Below are 7,269 nucleotides of genomic sequence, written 5' to 3'. Positions count from 1 at the left end.
ACCACAATTGACCGCCATCAATATCCGTCCTTTGCCGCTTTGATTAGTTCAGCAACGGGAAGCCCCATCCATTCCTTGATGTCGTCCATTCAGTGTTGTTTTGCCTTTGTTTTCTTCTCCCTCCTGTCACAGTGCCTTGCCGTATTGTTTTAGACAGTGACAGGCAGTTTGATCTTCTGACATGCCCATACCTTAATTTGACTGTGCTCAGTAGACTCTCAAAGTCCTAGGACCTTTAACCACAGGTGCTTTGACCATAGGGGCTTTGACCATAGGGGCTTTGACCACAGCGGGCCTTTGACCATAGGGGGTTTGATCATAGGGGGTTTGACCATAGGGGGTTTGACCACAGGTGTTTTCTCAGCAGAGGGTCTTTGATCACAGGTGGTCTATCAACTGGTGTTTGATAACAAGCCCTCAAAGTGACCAATCGTATAAATGATGATCCTATCCCGGAGTTCTTCATTGTTACGCCCATATCATCGAATTATGCCTGGTGTAAATTGTGTATTAATCACTCGGATCTTATTGTGTAATAACTAATATATTAGATTGACGTGTAAAGTTATTCTACACGGCTTCATACGTGTATTTATTTTACAACACCATCAAACGCTACGATCCGAACTTTTTGTTTTTTTCCCATCATTCAGCCTTCACTGACGTTTCTTCATGACGCTGTTGTTTGTAGTTTGTCTGCTGCCTGCCCTGATGCTGGCACAGGATGAAGCTAAACTATATGCTACGTTGTTTCGAAATGCTGACATAGACCATGATCAGGGACTCAGCAAAACTGAAGTCAAGAAAGCCTTCGACGTGAGTACTCACATAGTTGTGTCTAGTCTAGCTAGGTCAGCGTCACTTGTCCCAACACACATTTAGTTTATAAGCTATCTAGATTGATAACTATTTCCCAGGTCATATTTCGATTCTAGCTTCGTCTAACAAATATATCCCCATGTCACATTTATCAGTCAAGCTGCGTCTAACAACTATTCCCCCCCCCCAAGTCACATTTAGTTTTCAGTCTAGCTGTGTCTAACAAATATTATGCCAAGTCATATTTTAGCCTAGCTGCGTATACAAATATACCCCCCCCCCCCCCCCCAAGTTACATTTCAGTCAAGCTGCGTCTAACAAATATTATGCCAAGTCATATTTTAAGTCTAGCTATTGGACAAAGATTTCCTAAATCACATTTTCTTCTCAAGCTATCAAAAATGTGCATGCACACTCGGCAAACTATGTAAATCTAGAGCTCAAATAGCGTCCATTGCTCTATACATCTATCGCGGGGTTCTTATTGGAGATAAAAATGAATTTATGTAAACATATATCGAAAAGAAGGTGCTAAAAGATGAAATTTTGTGTTGAAGCTGGATAAACTTAAATAAGTGTGTTTTATACGAAAATTATGGGACGGAGTTGTCTAGCGGTAGAGAGCTGGACTGCTAACCCGTAAGTCTTGAGTTCAAATCCGGGTTCAAGTCAGTAGACCGCCCCTGAGTCCACCCAACTCTGATGGGTACCTAACTCCTGTTAGGGAAAGTAAAGGCGGCTGGGCATAGTGCTGACCACACCATCTCTTCATATGCCGAGGTCACGGAAACAAGTGAACTCTATTTCACTTGCCCCATAGACCGTCAGGTTTGAAAGGGAAACTTTTCACTTGGTGTGCAATTCTTTTTTTTACGAGATTCTATTATATTATAAAAAGTTTAAGTAATTAAAAATTGATAACAAATATTGTCTATGTCCTGAGTTGCCACCCCTCGTAATTTTATATTAGAATATTCGAGAAAGTTTAGGGGAGATCAGTCCCGGTTTATTGTCTCTCTATCCCTTCCTCTAGATTTGTCCCTTTCTTAGTCTCCCATAAAAACGCAGCATATGTATTAAACAATGCTTTTACGAAAATTTGACCACTATTGGACAGGAAATCACACATACCTAACAATCTTTAACAAAAATCATCTGTATTCGACATTAATTTATTATATCAAAATATCTTTCTGCAATCAAATCAATACCCTACACATGAATTCATCATTACCATATTCTTTTATGCACGTTTAATTTAAAATATTTTGTACTCTTTAAGATGTGTATACTTAATTAAACAGTATAATTTACTCACCCCCCCCCCCCCTTCTTTCCACCACTACCAACTTTTCCAGAAATACGAGGCCGACACAAAGGAAGGGATTTCATATGATGAATACTTTCATTACGTCCACTCCCGCAATCCTGGTCTGGACTACAGCTTAAAGATTCTGTTTCAAATCTTTGATGCCGACCATGACGGTGTTCTGAAGCAATACGACTTTAACATCATGCACGAAGACATGGATAGAGACTGGGACGGCATCGTTGACATGGAGGAGTTCAAAGCGTGAGTTCTTTTTTTGATGATGTTAATTGGTGGTAACAGGCTCATTTTTGTGACGTTAATTGGTGCTAACAGGCTTATTTTTGTGACGTTAATTGGCGCTAACAGGCTCATTTTAGTGACGTTAATTGGTACTAACAGGCTCATTTTTGTGACGTTAATTGGTGCTAACAGGCTCATTTTTGTGACGTTAATTGGTGCTAACAGGCTCATTTTTGTGACGTTAATTGGTGCTAACAGGCTCATTTTAGTGACGTTAATTGGTGCTAACAGGCTCATTTTAGTGACGTTAATTGGTGCTAACAGGCTCATTTTAGTGACGTTAATTGGTGCTAACAGGCTCATTTTAGTGACGTTAATTGGTGCTAACAGGCTCATTTTTGTGACGTTAATTGGTGCTAACAGGCTCATGTTTGTGACGTTAATTGGTGCTAACAGGCTCATTTTTGTGACCTTAATTGGTACTAACAGGCTCATTTTTGTGACGTTAATTGGTACTAACAGGCTCATTTTTGTGACCTTAATTGGTACTAACAGGCTCATTTTTGTGACGTTAATTGGTGCTAACAGGCTCATTTTTGTGACGTTAATTGGTACTAACAGGCTCATTTTTGTGATGTTAATTGGTACTAACAGGCTCATTTTTGTGATGTTAATTGGTACTAACAGGCTCATTTTTGTGATGTTAATTGGTACTAACAGGCTCATTTTTGTGACCTTAATTGGTACTAACAGGCTCATTTTTGTGATGTTAATTGGTACTAACAGGCTCATTTTTGTGACCTTAATTGGTACTAACAGGCTCATTTTTGTGATGTTAATTGGTACTAACAGGCTCATTTTTGTGATGTTAATTGGTACTAACAGGCTCATTTTTGTGATGTTAATTGGTACTAACAGGCTCATTTTTGTGACCTTAATTGGTACTAACAGGCTCATTTTTGTGATGTTAATTGGTACCAACAGGCTCATTTTTGTGATGTTAATTGGTACTAACAGGCTCATTTTTGTGATGTTAATTGGTACTAACAGGCTCATTTTTGTGACCTTAATTGGTATTAACAGGCTCATTTTTGTGACCTTAATTGGTACTAACAGGCTCAATTTTGTGACCTTAATTGGTACTAACAGGCTCATTTTTGTGACGTTAATTGGTGCTAACAGGCTCATTTTTGTGACGTTAATTGGTGCTAACAGGCTCATTTTTGTGACGTTAATTGGTGCTAACAGGCTCATTTTTGTGACGTTAATTGGTGCTAACAGGCTCATTTTTGTGACGTTAATTGGCGCTAACAGGCTCATTTTTGTGACGTTAATTTGTACTAACAGGCTCATTTTTGTGACGTTAATTGGTACTAACAGGCTCATTTTTGTGATGTTAATTGGTACTAACAGGCTCATTTTTGTGATGTTAATTGGTACTAACAGGCTCATTTTTGTGATGTTAATTGGTACTAACAGGCTCATTTTTGTGATGTTAATTGGTACTAACAGGCTCATTTTTGTGATGTTAATTGGTACTAACAGGCTCATTTTTGTGACCTTAATTGGTACTAACAGGCTTATTTTTGTGACGTTAATTGGTGCTAACAGGCTCATTTTTGTGACGTTAATTGGTGCTAACAGGCTCATTTTTGTGACGTTAATTGGTGCTAACAGGCTCATTTTTGTGACGTTAATTGGTGCTAACAGGCTCATTTTTGTGACGTTAATTGGTGCTAACAGGCTCATTTTTGTGACGTTAATTGGTGCTAACAGGCTCATTTTAGTGATGTTAATTGGTGCTAACAGGCTCATTTTTGTGACGTTAATTGGCGCTAACAGGCTCATTTTTGTGACGTTACTTGGTACTAACAGGCTCATTTTTGTGACGTTAATTGGTACTAACAGGCTCATTTTTGTGACGTTAATTGGTGCTAACAGGCTCATTTTAGTGATGTTAATTGGTGCTAACAGGCTCATTTTTGTGACGTTAATTGGTGCTAACAGGCTCATTTTTGTGATGTTAATTGGTACTAACAGGCTCATTTTTGTGATGTTAATTGGTACTAACAGGCTCATTTTTGTGACCTTAATTGGTACTAACAGGCTCATTTTTGTGACGTTAATTGGTGCTAACAGGCTCATTTTTGTGACGTTAATTGGTGCTAACAGGCTCATTTTTGTGACGTTAATTGGTGCTAACAGGCTCATTTTTGTGATGTTAATTGGTACTAACAGGCTCATTTTTGTGACCTTAATTGGTACTAACAGGCTCATTTTTGTGACGTTAATTGGTGCTAACAGGCTCATTTTTGTGACGTTAATTGGTGCTAACAGGCTCATTTTTGTGACGTTAATTGGTGCTAACAGGCTCATTTTTGTGACGTTATTTGGTACTAACAGGCTCATTTTTGTGATGTTAATTGGTACTAACAGGCTCATTTTTGTGACCTTAATTGGTACTAACAGGCTCATTTTTGTGATGTTAATTGGTACTAACAGGCTCATTTTTGTGATGTTAATTGGTACTAACAGGCTCATTTTTGTGATGTTAATTGGTACTAACAGGCTCATTTTTGTGACCTTAATTGGTACTAACAGGCTCATTTTTGTGATGTTAATTGTACTAACAGGCTCATTTTTGTGATGTTAATTGGTACTAACAGGCTCATTTTTGTGATGTTAATTGGTGCTAACAGGCTAATTTTTGTGACGTTAATTGGTGCTAACAGGCTCATTTTTGTGACGTTAATTGGTGCTAACAGGCTCATTTTTGTGACGTTAATTGGTGCTAACAGGCTCATTTTTGTGACGTTAATTGGTGCTAACAGGCTCATTTTTGTGACGTTAATTGGCGATAACAGGCTCATTTTTGTGACGTTAATTGGTACTAACAGGCTCATTTTTGTGACGTTAATTGGTACTAACAGGCTCATTTTTGTGATGTTAATTGGTACTAACAGGCTCATTTTTGTGATGTTAATTGGTACTAACAGGCTCATTTTTGTGATGTTAATTGGTACTAACAGGCTCATTTTTGTGACCTTAATTGGTACTAACAGGCTCATTTTTGTGACGTTAATTGGTGCTAACAGGCTCATTTTTGTGACGTTAATTGGTGCTAACAGGCTCATTTTTGTGACGTTAATTGGTGCTAACAGGCTCATTTTTGTGACGTTAATTGGTGCTAACAGGCTCATTTTTGTGACGTTAATTGGCGCTAACAGGCTCATTTTTGTGACGTTAATTGGTACTAACAGGCTCATTTTTGTGACGTTAATTGGTACTAACAGGCTCATTTTTGTGAGGTTAATTGGTACTAACAGGCTCATTTTTGTGATGTTAATTGGTACTAACAGGCTCATTTTTGTGACCTTAATTGGTACTAACAGGCTCATTTTTGTGACGTTAATTGGTGCTAACAGGCTCATTTTTGTGACGTTAATTGGTGCTAACAGGCTCATTTTTGTGACGTTAATTGGTGCTAACAGGCTCATTTTTGTGATGTTAATTGGTACTAACAGGCTCATTTTTGTGACCTTAATTGGTACTAACAGGCTCATTTTTGTGACGTTAATTGGTGCTAACAGGCTCATTTTTGTGACGTTAATTGGTGCTAACAGGCTCATTTTTGTGACGTTAATTGGTGCTAACAGGCTCATTTTTGTGACGTTAATTGGTGCTAACAGGCTCATTTTTGTGACGTTAATTGGTGCTAACAGGCTCATTTTTGTGACGTTAATTGGTGCTAACAGGCTCATTTTTGTGACGTTAATTGGTGCTAACAGGCTCATTTTTGTGACGTTAATTGGTGCTAACAGGCTCATTTTTGTGATGTTAATTGGTACTAACAGGCTCATTTTTGTGACCTTAATTGGTACTAACAGGCTCATTTTTGTGACGTTAATTGGTGCTAACAAGCTCATTTTTGTGACGTTAATTGGTGCTAACAGGCTCATTTTTGTGACGTTAATTGGTGCTAACAGGCTCATTTTTGTGACCTTAATTGGTACTAACAGGCTCATTTTTGTGATGTTAATTGGTACTAACAGGCTCATTTTTGTGATGTTAATTGGTACTAACAGGCTCATTTTTGTGATGTTAATTGGTGCTAACAGGCTAATTTTTGTGACGTTAATTGGTGCTAACAGGCTCATTTTTGTGACGTTAATTGGTGCTAACAGGCTCATTTTTGTGACGTTAATTGGTGCTAACAGGCTCATTTTTGTGACGTTAATTGGTGCTAACAGGCTCATTTTTGTGACGTTAATTGGCGATAACAGGCTCATTTTTGTGACGTTAATTGGTACTAACAGGCTCATTTTTGTGACGTTAATTGGTACTAACAGGCTCATTTTTGTGATGTTAATTGGTACTAACAGGCTCATTTTTGTGATGTTAATTGGTACTAACAGGCTCATTTTTGTGATGTTAATTGGTACTAACAGGCTCATTTTTGTGACCTTAATTGGTACTAACAGGCTCATTTTTGTGACGTTAATTGGTGCTAACAGGCTCATTTTTGTGACGTTAATTGGTGCTAACAGGCTCATTTTTGTGACGTTAATTGGTGCTAACAGGCTCATTTTTGTGACGTTAATTGGTGCTAACAGGCTCATTTTTGTGACGTTAATTGGCGCTAACAGGCTCATTTTTGTGACGTTAATTGGTACTAACAGGCTCATTTTTGTGACGTTAATTGGTACTAACAGGCTCATTTTTGTGAGGTTAATTGGTACTAACAGGCTCATTTTTGTGATGTTAATTGGTACTAACAGGCTCATTTTTGTGACCTTAATTGGTACTAACAGGCTCATTTTTGTGACGTTAATTGGTGCTAACAGGCTCATTTTTGTGACGTTAATTGGTGCTAACAGGCTCATTTTTGTGACGTTAAT

The sequence above is a fragment of the Physella acuta genome, unplaced genomic scaffold (assembly GCF_028476545.2).
Source record: "Physella acuta isolate Inbredline_101_S28 unplaced genomic scaffold, ASM2847654v3 ptg000450l, whole genome shotgun sequence".
In the NCBI taxonomy this organism is placed as follows: Eukaryota; Metazoa; Mollusca; class Gastropoda; family Physidae; genus Physella; species Physella acuta.
The sequence above is the reverse complement of the archived record's forward strand: the minus strand, read 5'-3'. Positions refer to the sequence as shown.